Source organism: Nyctibius grandis, chromosome 4 (genome assembly GCF_013368605.1).
Source record: "Nyctibius grandis isolate bNycGra1 chromosome 4, bNycGra1.pri, whole genome shotgun sequence".
Classification (NCBI taxonomy): domain Eukaryota; kingdom Metazoa; phylum Chordata; class Aves; order Nyctibiiformes; family Nyctibiidae; genus Nyctibius; species Nyctibius grandis.
In genome coordinates this window covers 30,361,019-30,376,949 of record NC_090661.1, presented here as the reverse complement: position 1 = coordinate 30,376,949, position 15,931 = coordinate 30,361,019, and the positions used below count along the sequence as shown (strand labels likewise).

The 15,931-nt window shown below is 40.6% G+C and overlaps 1 pseudogene; it reads left to right on the top strand.

Moving 5' to 3' along the window:
- The window catches only part of LOC137662220 (cytosolic phospholipase A2 epsilon-like), a 37,333-nt pseudogene that overhangs the window by 20,576 nt on the left and 826 nt on the right, over nucleotides 1-15,931 (top strand).

Sequence of the window (15,931 nt, the reverse complement as noted above, 5' to 3'; positions counted from 1 at the left end):
GGCCTATAAACCTCATTGCTGTAGCTGCTTTTCTCTGCCTCTTGTCAGTGTGTTTCTCACTTACCAGTTTCTTACAGAAATGATAGGTGTCGAAATTGAATACTTGGATTCTGGATCATCTTCCTTTCGGTACATTTGTATATTCAGTCACCTATCAGATTTAGTTATGGACCTTCCTGTGACTCATTATGAACTTTTAAGGCAGCAAAGCTCACATGCTTGCTCTTTTTTTGTGCATGTGTTTGTGTGTGACACCACATGCCTATTGTTGTGTCTTTAATAAGCTTCGAACCTCTTAGCAAGTTTCGGTTAAATCTGACGGATAAGTAGGAAACTCTGAGATAACAGGTCCCTGTAATTTACATGAAAATGAACTGCTGAATATATGGAGAGAGGCCTGAATTATTTCCCCACTTAGAAAACAGCCATTAATGTTAATTTGCTCTGCACTCTGGGAGGCATCTCTGAGCAAGCCTGTGTGCAGCTACCAACCAGGCACAGCGGGGGCTGTTTCTCCTCCTGTCCATCCAAACAGGCAAGTGACAGAGGAGGGAGAGGAGGAGATTTGTGCGGTGGGAGGAAGGAAGAGGAGATTGAGAGGTGTAGGATATAATCCGATGGAAACAGGCCTTTGTTCTGCTGCTTTCTGTGCATTTTGTCACCAGTTTAACTAAAAAGTATCACTATCTGTAGATTCTGTGGTGATTATCTCCATGTGATCTGTTTAATAATTTACAGAATATAATTATGCAACTATGCAGTAATTATATGGTGCTTCCTTAATGTATTTTAATCACTGCTTATATCCAAGGATTTATTTTTTTTTCACAAATATCTATTAATAAAGTCCTGACCACTAGATGGTTTCCTACAATTCAGGGAAAAAGTGGTGACCTCAAACCAAATTAGAGGTCAAACATTTTTTTCAATATGGGAGCTACATATTCGATGATTCTACTAGCCTTTGTCATTTAAATTATTCTACAGGGGAAAATCAGGAACAAACCCAACTATGTTAGTTTCAGAATACATTTCTTCAGCTCTGTGTGGATGAAAAGGTTGTGCATGCTCTCTCAATTCTCCCCATCCTTTCTCTGTCTTCCTTAATATGCTGAGCATGTCATCTTGTGCCTCCGTAAGGTCTCAAAATAGAGATGTTCCTAAACCTGTACCTCTGTTCACAGAATATTCTTGAGCTGAAAGTCTATGATGAAAATGCAATCACTAAAGATGACCTCTTCACTGTCCTCTTTGATGTTGCTAAAATTCAGCTTGGAGAAACTGTTCACTTGACTTTTCAGCTAAATCCAAAGGTGAGGACTAAAACTGCCCTGGCCACAGGAAGGAAATACTTTTTTGGTGTTAAATAACTTCTGGTAAAACAATTGTAGGTGGGAGGGAAGGTTTATTTTCTATTGGTTTGCACTTCATGCATCCTGTAAAACGCCTTCCAAACCTTCTTCAGCAAAGTGGACGTGGTTTACCTCCCTACCTTGGACAACAAACCTGAAGGTTTGTACTAGCTCCTCAAACCTCTTAGCAGGGTTTTTCTGACACCAGAGTTCCCTTTTTTCCCCTTTCTTGACTCTGTTGCTCAAATAGGTTTTGTTAGAGATAAAAAACTTCATCACCGTTGCACAAAGTTTCTCTGTTAGAATTTCTTTTCCTGGGATGAGCATTTGTGAGTTTGGGCATACTGTGGCACAGATGTTGGAGTATTCACTTAAAAACTGATACCCTGCCCTGTAATTCCTTTGTGTATACCTGAATATAACACAAAGATCCATGCTGAGGTGCTAAAACCCATTGATGGGCAATTACTGTAACTATCTCATTACTTCAGTGTGCCTGAACACATACATGATGACTTCAACATGGGATCTGGATGTCCGATTTGGATACTTTTATAGATATGCTTTTTCACTGGCTTTTCTTATAGGGTATGTATTGGTATTCAGCTCTACAGTGATATTGGCAGGCAGTCTATTAAATTGTCTGGTGACTGGTCAAGGTATTGTCCGTGTTATAGGAGTCCTTTCAATCAGAAGAATTGAGAATGCCCTCTGCTATCCAACAGTATCAGTCTTCTGATAACTTTGCCCAGAAAAAACCAAGGCTTTAGACAGTTTTAAGCCAACAGCTATTGCAGGCTTAGGACTGGGGGTTGCCTATGTGACCACTTTACTCTACCTCAGCACTGAATGGACAAGTGCAGTCAGCCTGAGGACTGATGGTTAACGAAGGAGGGAGAATACTTTCCAAAATCACTCTGACTTGATTGCTTTCACTCATCCGAGCATATCCTAGAGCAGGAGGGAAATTTGATTTTAAGAACTGTTTCAGGAGCCAGAATAATAATTGACAACCATAGCTAGTGAGAAAGAAAATAAATTCAAATGCTTATAGTGAATTTTTTTACAGACACAAGAGATGCTGGAGGTTGAGTTTGCATCGGAGAGCATGTGAGTAAAACCCATATGGGACCAAAGAAATGTACTTTGCAAAAGCAGACAGTCAAATACATGCTAGCATTTAGTATAATGCAGTTTTAAATGCTCAGCATCACAGCAACAGCTGGTATTTATCAAGTTAGTTGTATATTGGCTAAAACACTGTGGTCCTTATCTACCAAGAATCATCCTGGATACTAATTTATCCCATTATTTGCTGGAAGAGGGAGAAGGATAAGAAGAACTGCAGCCACTGTGCTTATTACTACTATTGTTTACCATTATCGCTAAAAAAATAAGGAAGCCATGTTTCAGATGTCTCCCAAGATTAAAAATCAGTGACATATTTGAGACTATGCTGGACAAGGCAACCTTTAAGGAAAGTGTTATTCCTTGGTGTTCATTTAAGGGTGTATTTAGATCGTATTAGTTCTGACTGCATTTTTTTTCCCTCTCTTTCAGTCCAGTCCCTCCTGAAAAGCTTGTCACTAATGGTGTCTTAGTGGTAAGTTTAAACTACTTCTCTTCATTCATTTTCATGCTAGTGATGGGAGTGGTGAATCTGTCAGGTGCCCCAACACCTCGCTGCAGGCAGGGCTGAAGGGGAGGGAGGTGGGGGTTGGACACTGGCAGCCATCCTGTTCTGCTGCTCCTTGTGAGAGGATGTATTAAGTAAGTGTGAACGCAGTCATTGGGGATATCCAGAGACCTGTCCGCCACCACCAGCTGACAGCAAGCCTCTTGACAAAGCCTGAAGGGCTCTTTCATTGACTTACTGCTTCTGTGTCATTCCCTCTGGGGATGTCTCTTGGGATCCCCTCACAGCCATCCTGTTTTCCCATCTCCATAGGATGATATGAAAGCATCTTTTTCAACTGCCCCTAACTCACTATTTAGAGGAGGTAGCACTTGGCTGTCCAGCTTCACCAAAGCAGGGCTGTGAGGACAGCCCTGTGATTTGACCAACCCATCAGTCTACCCTCGGGTTATCTCAGCACACTCCTGTTCCCTTCCTGGTTATTTCCCCTCCCCTCCCAGCCCTGCCCCCAAGAACGGACCACAGAACCACAGCCATTTTTTTTTTTCAGTTGAAACGTGGCACATCTTCAGAGTGCCAAGGTCTTTCTCTGATCAGCCTAACAAATGCAGGGTGGACAGTTTTCCAGACCCCAGGGACCCAGGTGACCAAAGATATAGGTAGCAGTGAAGTGACTCAGATATGGCATGTTTTGTACACTTAATTCTCCTGTCATTCATCCCTGCTACAGTCTCGTGAAATTTCCTGCTTGGAAGTCCTGGTGGACAATAGATGGACAAAAAAAGAACCTTCAGGTTAGACTTTAAACTAGCAACAAAAAATCTTATTTTATGGAAGACTGAAAATTTCTCATTTTTTGGTCATTTTCTTATCGTATAATTTCCCTACTTTGTTCTTACAATTAGAGTACAGGAATTGGATGCTTAGGAGTATATACAGGATCATAGATACAAAAATTATAGTGTGCCTATGCTAACTAACTATAAAAACTGGACTTTGAAATTAGAGTGAATGATTAAAGTGATAATGAGCCTTATTAGTGCTGTAAAATAGAAGTAAATATTTCTATCTCAATAATTTACATTTTGCCCAATTTGCCTGTATGTCTGAGCTTTTAAAACAGCTACTGCTGTTTTATGAGATCTTTGTTTTCTTTTTTTTTCCTTCTTGTAATGTTCCCTATTTGGATAAATAGAGTCTGGGAGCTTTTAAGCATTGTTGAATGTTTTGTATATTAAAATGACAACTTCTGAATGACCACTTAAAGTTCTATTTCTGAGATCATAATCATTAACTTCCATGTATGCTTTTCATCTGTTTTTTTAGAAAAAGACTTCTTATTTTCAGTGAAGGGATCCTACGAAGTGAGCCAGAACCTGTCGCTGGGCTCTTCCTGGCAACCCATAGAGCCCCTGGTCTTCCATTACATCAAGTACAGCCTGTCAGAGCTGCACGTGGCTTTAGCAGAGAAGCAGCCTCATTTCTGCTTGGTATGTGATTGTTAGCTTGAGTAAGGACAGTAAACTCATGTTTTTCCATACCTGACTGAGGCAAATTTGTATTTTTAATTAAAAGCCATCTTTTACAATCTTCTGCTCTGGAAGAGCACTGTACCCTCTAACATGCCTAAATATTAATACCAACTTGGGAACTGCTGCATGGTGACCCCATTTGAAAAAATAAGTTGGTGACAGTGCCTTTTTGTGGTGTATACATTAAATATTTTTCTACACCATAATTTATTTTTCAGTGTACTTCAGGTGAAGAGAAAAAAGACTGCCATGCATCCCTCACTATTCCTCTGGATTCACTTCCCTTCAAGGAGAAAGTAGCAGTAGCAAAGGTGATTGGTACCAGGTTTTTAGAATAAATGTGAAGCTATGGATCAAAGATCAATGGGCATGAGTTAACTAGATCAGTGTGAAGTAGGGGGTTTATATATATAACTGCTAGTGCCCTTACATTCCTAAAAGGTTCATTTTCATATGAACCAAGTAGGACCAAAAACCAGAGCCGAATGTTTGAGAGAGGGATTTCTGTGACCTGCTGGGGGGACTAATCCAGCAACTGCAAGTGATGAGGCAAGACAGTGCACACTGGCAGAGTTGGTGCTGTTCTTTACTGCATACTGCATACTGCTCTGTGTATCTTTAGCATAAAACAATTTAAAGAAAGTAAAGTGGGCTTGGAGAAGTTTTAAGAATTGGATGAATCTTCTGATTGTTGCAGCTTTGGGGCTCCAACATGGCTCTTAGAAAAAGTGAAGGGCTTCAAAGCTGACTGAAAGGAAATAAAATCACCTCCAGTGCTTATATTGTGTTTTTTTTTCCTAGGATGAAACAATCAATTTACATGTGAAGTCAAATGACTGGTAAGAAATTATGCATTTGGGTTTTGTGGTTGTCAAAAAAAGATGCTACCCAGCTTTTTTGCCTTCTTACCTTTTTCTGTAACTAAGGGAGAAAGTATTTAGGCAATGATTGTTTTTACCCTGTGTTAGTTACCCATGTCCAGAAGGTGAACGTTGTTAACTGTGCTGGGTGAAATTACCCGTTATGCTACTATGCAGGAGTTCAGTTTGGATGGGGAGAATAATCTTTTCTGGCTGCAAAGTCCATGGAGCTACGAGTTTAGAAAAATATGTATTTATACTTCACTTTCCTTGCTTGTAAGGAATCCAGAGTATTTGTATTTATACAGTCTGGAGATCTTCAGGCAACAAATCCTAAATATTCCGCTGTTTTTAGTATCTGTATATGGATTCCAGTATTTATGTTAGACATTTCTTGAAAATCACTGTAGCAATAAACAACATTTCTGTTTTTTTCTGTAAGGTTTTACAACTTTTTAACTTTCTCCGACTTTTCTCTACCTTGTTTGTACCATTTGTGATGTGCTTCTGTGGGGCTGCAATAGCAGCTTTTCGAAGCCTAGTACTAGAGTTTGCAACTTGTAATCGTGGGTCCAGACATTAATTGTAAGTGATCATGCATATCCAATTTAACTCTGGACTTTGTTTGAGGTCAAGAAACTTTGATGTTCGCTTGGAGTTTGATCTGTGTATGGAGGAGAAAAATTTCCTACAGAAACGGAGGAAGTTTGTGGCTTCTGCTCTGAAAAAAGCACTTCATTTAGAGCGAGACCTACAAGACCATGAGGTATGGGGAGCACCATAGGGACTGGACCACGCTGTGTAACAGGAATGTGTTATGCTTGTAGCTGTTTGTGCATTGTTCCTTAACCAGCCCAGTCGTATTCAGTGCCCCATGTAAAGCATCAAGAAATGTTTAGATGAAACAATGTGAGAGCATGAGTAGTATCAAACCCACTTGCTACATGTTTGCTCGGAAAGCAGAATGCCATAAATCAGCATTTTTTTTCCCTGTCTTATTTCTTTTCCATCTGTGAATTATAGACCTGGACAGTCCTACTCTCTTAGCTGAGCATTCAGTCACCAAGGCCCCATAAGGCATTTTATATTATCACATTTTGGAGGGGGAAAACCTAACAGTTAAAGTGATACATAACACTGACTGATGAGGATGTTTCTTCTCACAGACTCTCTTCTCTGGTGCTCATCATCTCAGCTATATTCTGGTGCTCATCATCTCACTCTAGCAGCACAAAGACATTCAACATTTTTCTCTCATCTGTCTGACCAAGTTAGGGTTTGTATTTTTTCATGTCCATGCTGGCATGGGGGTGGTTGGTACTTTAAGGAGGAACATGGTCCGTGACCAGGCACTTCAGAAATGAAGTTTTCATTTTGAGAGGGTTTTTTTCACCTGTGGTTTTCCCTTTGTTCAGAACAGCTGGACCAAAGGCATATTAAACATTATATGACAGAATGGTTTTGGATGCTGTAAATGATGTCCCTCCTCACATCAGTATATTGTTTCTCATTAGCACACTAGTTTCAGTGGAAAAAAGCAGTTTCTTAAGTATAAGAATTTTTTAGGGGAACTACTTCTAACCACTAATTTCAGATTTTCCAACAAGAAAATGTTTTCTTGTAGTCAGGTAAACGCAAATCAAAATACTTTGCTTTTACCTGAAATGCTTTGCTTGAATCAGGACACTGCTGAGTATTTCCTTGATGCAATTGCCTGGAAATCTGTATGGGAAATGTCATTTGGCTCCTCTTCTCTCGGTGGGTTTCTTGGAGGAATTTGTCTTCCTGTAACAGAATTTAGATTTCCATGCAATTAGGCTTTGTGGTTCATCACTGCAATTATATACTCAAGATACTTTACAGGAAATGTAATCTAGTTATTGTACTTGACTTACAAGAGAGGGTGAGCTCTGCTTGTTCTCAAAATAGAGCTCTTATGACATGGTGTATCACTAAGGAAAAAGCAGTCTAATATTGAAATGCCTTGCAACAACAGGTTTTGAGCTGTTTTTGTAAGCCAGCATGTAACAATCCAGAATCAAAAGTGATTGATTTTGATTAAAAAAAAATAGCTGATTACCAAATCTTTATTATTACTATCATGATGATGATGTGCAAAATACCAGGTTTTCATCTTTTTCTCCCCTGCTTGGGGAAATGGTGAAATATTGGAGTTTCTTGTAGGTCAGAAATGCTGCAATTCACTCAACTCTGATCACATGTCCTGGTAAACTAAGTTGTTGCTTACCACTGCTGTGCTGATGTTTAAACAGGTACCAGTTATAGCAGTCATGACAACAGGAGGTGGCACCCGGGCACTAACATCTCTGTTAGGCAACCTGTTGGGTCTTCAGAAGCTGGATCTCTTAGATGCTATTTCATACATCACTGGGTCATCTGGTTCAACATGGTAAGGAGATCCTGGACAAAGACATCATTCCTCACCTCTACAGTCTGCTGTATGAGGAGATTCATTCTCTTCATTTTGGTAAAGGAAGGTGTACTACTTCAGTCTTGAGCATTTTTACAGCTGCATTAGGAACACATTGCCTGAGCCAGCGTATGGCCTAGGCACTGCTTATGGGGAGCAACATTTTCCTTGACCCTTTGTTTCACCTCTAGGATCTTTCCTAGTGAGTGACCCTGGTGCAAATCACAGCCTTGTGCAGAAACATACGTTAGAACGGAGGGGCTTTTTGCAAGTCCTCAGGTTTCATTAGGGATCTGAGGGGTGCTCTAAATCAAAAAATCTTTTATCTTCCATAATAAACTGAGCCCAAAAGATGTTTTTTTATGAACCTGAGCTAGTTCATTTGATATGGTCTTTAAATCCAAATCAAAAAAGTGAAAGCATAGTGAGCATATGACAATGTACTTCCTTTCTTTTCCCTAGGACCTTGTCACATTTGTATCAGAGTGCTGACTGGTCACGCAGGGATCTGTCTGGACCGATTGGTGAAGTCCGTAGACACATGACCAAGAGCAAGCTGAGCTGCTTTTCCCTGGATAGCTTGAAGTACTATGACAAGGAGCTAAAACTGCGGAAGCAAGAGGGATACCAGATCTCTAGCGTTGATTTTTGGGGGCTTCTGCTGGAAAAAGCGTTAAGTGATGGGGTAGTGTGTCTGTGTTTTCCCTAACAGCTGCTGAATACTGTTGTATGGAAAATGAAGCTCCAGGGACAGGTGCTAGCCCGACAGCATGCCAGCATTATCCAGCAGATGATTTCTGCTGACTAACAAAGGGGATTTGTCCCCACATATCTCTCAATACATAATTAGCAGCCCAAGGGGTATTCCACAGAGCAGGAAACCTATGTCTCCTTCTACCAGTATGAGTATCTGAGCACCTAACAGCAGAGTCCTGCTCTTGGTTTCTTTTGCTCTGTTCCTCTCCGTGAAAATGTAAATAATCCGTGTAAAGTGGATACATTTACTGGGAAGAATGAGAGACCATTGTACCACAAAGTGTCCTACAGCTCACTGGTAATTAAATAAGCTATGTGGATGTGTAAATGTTTAGATCACTCCTTGGTTAAAAAAATGTCTGGACACAAAATGAGTGGAGAGAATAAGAAAATCAAGAGGTAAACAAGTATTTGTTTTGCTGTAATCTTGCAAGGCCATACACCATGCCAAGACAGTCCTTTGGTTTTGCTCTTTCTGGTCAATTCACAGAAAAACAACCACAAACTCTCAGATGAGCGACAGGCATTGAATCAGGGTCAGAATCCCCTACCTATCTACATGATCCTCAACATCAAAGAAGACTACAGCCTTTCAGAGTTCAAAGGTGATGGCAAAACTGAGCTGTATTTGGACTTGGTTGGTGTTCAAATGGTCTGCATTATCAGTTACTGCATGTCCTGCAACCCCTTGCACTGCTGAACTATAGCATTCCTCAACAGTCCCTCTTCCTCTTTAACTTCTGCTTCCTCTTCTATTTCTAGACTTTGTGCCCAGGATCTGAGAGGAACCCATCTTTTATGGGGCAGAAATAATTTGTGGGAGGTGCTTAAGGACAGCCAGGGTACTCCGAAGTCAGACCCTTAGCTCTACACGTTGGGGTAACTTGGGATGACGCCTTTTGGTATAAACCTCATTAATCTTCTGTCTGAAGAGGCTTGTTGAAAAGATCTGTATGAGCAAGTTTGGGAAACATTACTGAGTGAGTGGCTGAAACCAGCTGAATGATAACTCCTTACCCTGAGGAAGGCCCGTCTGTGGTCACCCTGCTGATAGGGTTTGTCCTGCAGCTGCTTCCTTGTCATTCAGAGCCCTTCCTGCAAGCAGGTAGGGATAGGATTGAGATTTAAAAGTCCATTTTGTGCCTCTGCAGAATGGGTGGAGTTCACCCCTTATGAGGTTGGGTTCTTAAAATACGGTGCCTTCATTCACGCAGAGGATTTTGGCAGCGAGTTCTTCATGGGCCGCCTGATGAAGAAGCTCCCTGAATCCCGCATCTGCTTTATGAAAGGTGATGTGCTCCATTGGGAAAATCTGAATTGTGTAAAAATATACTTTATTTTTAATATAATACAGACCCTGCATATTGTAACCTCTGCCCTGAAGCATGCAGGACTGAAGCAAAGCATCCAACATGTTGTTCTCACCTCTGGGTGGACTTTTTAAACACTGGAGATATAGGCTAAAAAATACTTAGAGGAAATGTTGAATAAGACTATTCACTGTTGCTTTTGTCTTGAATGGTGACTCTAAGCAGCCCTGCAACTTCAGGCATTAAAGAGGTTAGGTTTATTTTAAACAGATCAGCTGCAGAATTCCACATGGGAAACATTTGTATTTTGAAACTGAAATCTTAAAACCAAATTTGTCTATGAATGGGATGATTTTATAACAAAAAGCAGAGTTGTTACTGAGTTTGCTATAAAATGTGGCAATTTTGAGTCGTTTTCTGAACTGCTACTGGTATTTTTGCAAGTTTAATAGTATTCTAAATAATTTGTAATTTTGCTAGCCTAATTAATTCAATGAGTTTTGTCATCCTTATTTCAGTAAAGTGATTGGCTCCCAGTAATGCATGAAAGCTTTGCAGTTTTTATGCAATTCTTGTTTTAATTTTGCAAAATGCTAGAATTCTCTACCACACCCCTTTGTACGCTGGTTCTCTGGGGTGAAGACGTTTGCAGAAGAGTCCATCTGTTCATAGACTGTGAACAACAGAAGTATTACATGTAAATAAGCGCAACACAACAGTACACCGAGGTTACCAGTAAGAACAGGTTTTCTTATGAACTGAAAAATCCATACAACCAGCAACACTGTGTGGTATTCCTTATTTGGTGTGCAGAGAAGTTGTGCACCTCAGTGTGTGATGCAGAAGGAGTCCAGAGTCATATTGGTACAATCACGAGAAAAAGCTGGGCATGAGGAACAGAAGATTGTGCTTAGCCACACAGACACTAAATCTCAGAGCTTTAATGGCTGTGTTTAGAGCTTTTACCAATGTCATGAGTTAAGAAAAGAGGTGGCTGAGGGAAAAGGCTCAGAAGATATCACAGGATCCAAGAGTATAAATAGGTCTAAAAAGGGGAGGACAAATTCATGGAAGGTGGTCCCGCTGGTGGCTCTGAAACACAATAGTTCAGATGCAGCCACCAGCACTGGACATACCAAATCGAGTACATTGCAGAAGAAACCTCTTCATACTTTCCATTTTCTTGTATTCTTCTGTTAAGCACCCTGTGCTGACTGCCAGAGATAGGAGGTAGATCACAGAGCTAGGTGGGACTATGGAGCTTTCTTCTGAGAACATTGTGCCTCCATTGCAGCTTTGCAATGATAGTGGTATGGTGTGGTCATACCCGAGGTGGCCAGGTAGCAAGCACAGCCAACACATCCAGTCTGGGCTGAGTTCTGTGTTCTCACCCTCAGTACCTGGATTAGGCTGGTGACCCCACAGCCGTAGGTGTATCTTTAGAAAGAATGAGGTGGAGAGTTGAAGTGATGCTGCCATCTAGTGATACAACATGTAACGCCCTCTTGGGCTGCAATTAAAATGTACTATTAGTTACAGCATGATGGTTTAAGGATTCAGGCAAGGCGTCATTTGCAGGGAGAGGTAAGGCCTTTTATAAGAGCAGTGGTTGAAGCTGGAAAGATTGGATGAGCTTGTGGGGATGCAAGACCCTCAGGTTTCCAGAAGAAAGATTGGGGTGCATGAAAGCTTGTCTGCTATTTTCAGCTCTGTCAGCCTCGTAACAGATACTGTCTCTCCTCATAGTTCTTATTTCAGCAAATACAGGTACCATGAAAATTCAGTGCAAGAGGTTAGGAAAACATTGCTATGTAATTATGACCAAGTCCTGGGGGTCACCAGGACCAGGTGTGGACCTCCCACACCAGTGTTTGGGAGAGATTAACATGCACAAGCAGCATGTAACTCCTGGAGCTCGAGAAGCCAGAAGAGTTATGGAGTGAGAAGGCACCAAATGAAGACAGGAGAAATGAGAGGAGATGCCTTCTCACAGTAGGCCTGAACAGAAGCTTCTCAAGCTGCAGGGAGATGAGGTTGTGTTGATGAAAACTGGTCAGTAATTATCTGCAAATGAACTCTGGTTGCCAGCTAAGTGAACAGCCAGAGATCATCTATCTGGTTTCTTAATTATTTCTTAATTATTAATGATTTCTAACATTTCTCAAGCGAGTCCCATTCTTATTACTGTGAAGCAGAAGACCCTTGGCTTATTGTCCCACTCCACAAACAAGCCAGGTTTAGAAGGGAATTGTTTTTCTGTTACTAATTTAAGGAAGGCATAATTACTGTATTGTGGAATTCAAGTTATTGTACGCTTTGTGATGTACGTCTTTTGTAAAGCTTTCACTGGTAGGGATTTTCAAGGCAAAGCTCAGCACTGCCTTTTGTGGCAGAGTTCTCAGGGCCTGCAGAAGAGCTGTGGAGGAAGAAATACTTTTCAAGATCCAAGAGGATTTTGGAGTTTTCTGCACTGGGGAGACATTTTTAGATGTACTTTTAAATGTGAGGGCAAAAGTGGAAGAAGGTCTATGGGGATTATCCAGTTGTGGCAAGGGAAATCTTACAAGGAACATAGAAGATGTCTTGCTTTAGAGGACTACTTTGCAGACTATCTCAAATTGTGCTCTAACCATTTGGATCTTGGATATTCAGGAGCAGCCTCCAAACATTTTAACTAAGTATACATTTATATATGACATACTTTGTAGACCAAACCCTTACTTTATATGAAATGGCATGGTTTTACTCTCTGATGACAGTTGCTTATAGGACAGGAATATGCAGGCTGGGAAACATTGGTTTGCAGTCTATCAGCAATAGCTGTATGAGACAATGAATTACAGTGGCTGAAGGCCTGGCACAATGTTTGAAACTATTTAGGTTCCTCTTTGAGGAAAGAATGTGAGTTGCTAAAAAGAAATTAATAGTTTTTTGAAACCTTGAGTCATTCCGATACTCCTTGCAAAGCTGAAAGGTTATTTTTTCAAAGGGATATTTTCCATTAAAATGTTTCCAAAGCAGTTTCCCTGTTCTTTACCATTGCACAGGCCTGTGGAGCAATGTCTTTTCCTACAACCTGTTGGATGCCTGGAATTCACCAGATCATACAGAAAGGTGCACACTGAGGTGTACCCAACCCAGGACTGTTGAAGTTGGTTGGTTACGTTTCTGTTTCTACTTCACCTGTTGTCTTATTAATCTTCAAATGAATGTTACATTCAGATGCATATAGTGTGAAATCTTTATGAAGGCTTTTTAAAACTGAGACCAATGATGCACTGTTGGTTTTTTATTTCCCCCGAGGTGTCCTGTTGCCAGTGATATCTAATTAGGTTTCCTCTCTGAATTCACTCATAGCAACATCATTTCCATTAGTCTAGCTTGGACTGAATTTATGCAAGTGATTATTTGCCACCAACTATAAAACTACTGAAGTTTTTTAACAGATCATCTTTGCCAGTGGCCTTTCAGTGAACCTACATGTTGTAACAAACATCTCAGTGCTGTGTTCTTTGTCTGCCTTGGCAAATCATACTTTTTGTGTGTTGTTGTTGAAGACTTGGCTATATCAATTATGTGGAACTCCATTTCAATTTTCTTTGATCTCACTGTAAACCTGTGTGCTCCTTAGAGGTGTTGGCTGTCCTCCCTGTATTCAAATATGCTTACTGAATTTGGTTAATGGGCTTTTCATCAGTTCCTTCAGGGAAGTGTTGCAGAACCCTGAGCTCAATAAATGCCTGTGAAAGAAAGTCATTGGCCCTGTTTCCCAATCTCATGAGGTGTCATTTAGCACAATCATTTATGGGTGTCTCATTCTCCTGACAGCATTTTTTTCCAAAGCTGGTTGGGGCTAATTTTTGGAAGAAGCTGGTCCCAGTTCTCAGCCTCCACTGACCTTCACTCAGGGAATCCACCTATGACTTCTATCAAGCAGTAAATAACTTTTTCCAGCTTTAAGAAGTTTATTGCCACTCTGACCTTGTTTTTCATGGAATACGCTTACTGAACATTGATTTTCTTCTCGTTCCTACTTTGATATTGATTTGATTGTATGTTGCCATGTCTTATTAGGATCTTCTTTCCTCTAGCTTATATTAGATGCCTTTTGGTAATTCAAGCATTGCAAAGGACTTTATCAAAACACCTTGTTAATCTTCTCTATCCTTCAGAAGGAGATGAGCCTTCCCTACCAGCCAGGAGCCATGAGCTGGAGACTTACTTAGTCACCCCTGAATGTGGCATCATGGGCATCATTCGGCAGGTCCTGACTGAGCGGGTGATGGTTTCAAAGTTCTACAACTTCCTGAAGGGGTTCCAGGTACACAATGAATACCTCCAGAGCAAAAGCTTCTGTATATGGAAAGGTAAACATCCCTGAATATTAATTTTTATCTGCTTAGATTGTTGGTGTTTTCATTGGTGAAGAGAAGGAAGAGGATGAACAGACTTTATTCTTCACTTTGGAGACAAAAATTTCAAGATAACTAGTTAAATTCAATCTAGTCAAATCATCTGGGCAGAGCCGAGCATCTTTAACAGAAGTGACTTGTTAGATATCAGCACTTTTTCGCTGCACTTAAAGTGAAATTGCAAAACAGATGAAATTGTGGCACAGCTCTGTTTATACTGAAATTGAAGTGCTAACAATATTCAAAGAAGTCCCTTGATTCCAGGAAAAGGCAACTACTGCTCATTGGGGACCAGGAGAAGAGAAGCAGAAGAAGTGAAAGAGCTCTGTCTTTTTACCTTAGACAAGTCTGTCTTTTATGTGTCAAGGCTGAGCTTCCGTAGTGTGGCAGGGTCTTGGAAAGCAAAAGTAATAGGGAGGACAGGCATTTTTTTCCTCCTTATTAGCAAACAACAGATATATTACTTCTTCCTGTGAATCACTCATTGTAAAAAATATATCCTTTTAGATACTGTGCTAGAGAATTTCCCCAGCCAGCTGACGGAAACAGCAGAGTTCATGTGCCTGGCAGACACGGCGGGATACATCGATATCAGCTACCCACCACTCATGAGGCCAGAGAGGAAAGTGGATGTTGTCCTACACTTGAACTATTCCTCTGGATCACAGACATTGGTGCGATGACCACTCTATTTTCTTCAGTGACGACCACTGTCTTTTAGCCCTTTTAGCACTTTAACTCCTAAGGAGTCAGAATAGTTTATGTAGAAGAAACTGATTCTGGGAAAAAAGGATCCTTGGTGTACAGCTCCCGTTTGTAGATGTGTAGATCTCTCAGTGATGCTGGTGTACCATGGCAAATCCCCTAAGGACAATAGTAGGTACCAGTTTCTAAATCTTTTATTTGTCCTCTGATAGGTAAACACTATCTCCTAGATCTGTGTGCTCCTGGGATCTTGATACGGCTACACTCTGCATGGAGTGCACCACTGATGAACTAGTTTCTTTTGTCTTGTGATACCCTTCTAAAGATATCTACATGCCGTTGAGTTAGAAGTAATTAGTCCAGACGTCTTTAAAACAGTAACTGGATTTTTGTTGTTGTTTGGTTTGTGGGTTTTTTTTGTTTTTTGGTTTTTTTTGAGAAGAATTATCCTTTGATGCCATATCTGCTGTTTCAAATACCAGCACACAACCTGGCCTATAATTCCTGTTGCTAGATATGGATAGACAGAAGTTCTTGAAGACTAAAGTTTTCATACGTGCCAACCAGATTCAGGAAAAGTTCCTATTTTCAAAAATTACTCACACACCTGCAAGGTTAAATTAACATTTCAGTCAAGATGATGTTTGCTCCCAGATGCCTACATCACTTTTCACAACCAAGGCATCTAAGACAGTTAGGGGGCTTTTAAATATTTCATGCCAAGTTAACAAGATGTTTGTACCTTTATGAATGCATATTTAAAAACTGGCATTTCAGATTCCTGTCCATTCTGCTCATTTCAGGATTTTCTGCAGTAAAGGGCATGTTTCTGTGTCCTAAGTGGCTAGGCCACTGCTGCCCACAGCCATGAACATCTTAATTATCTTGCAGATAAAGGCTGAGGAGGAGGAGGAGGTAGGACAACAATCAGGAGTGC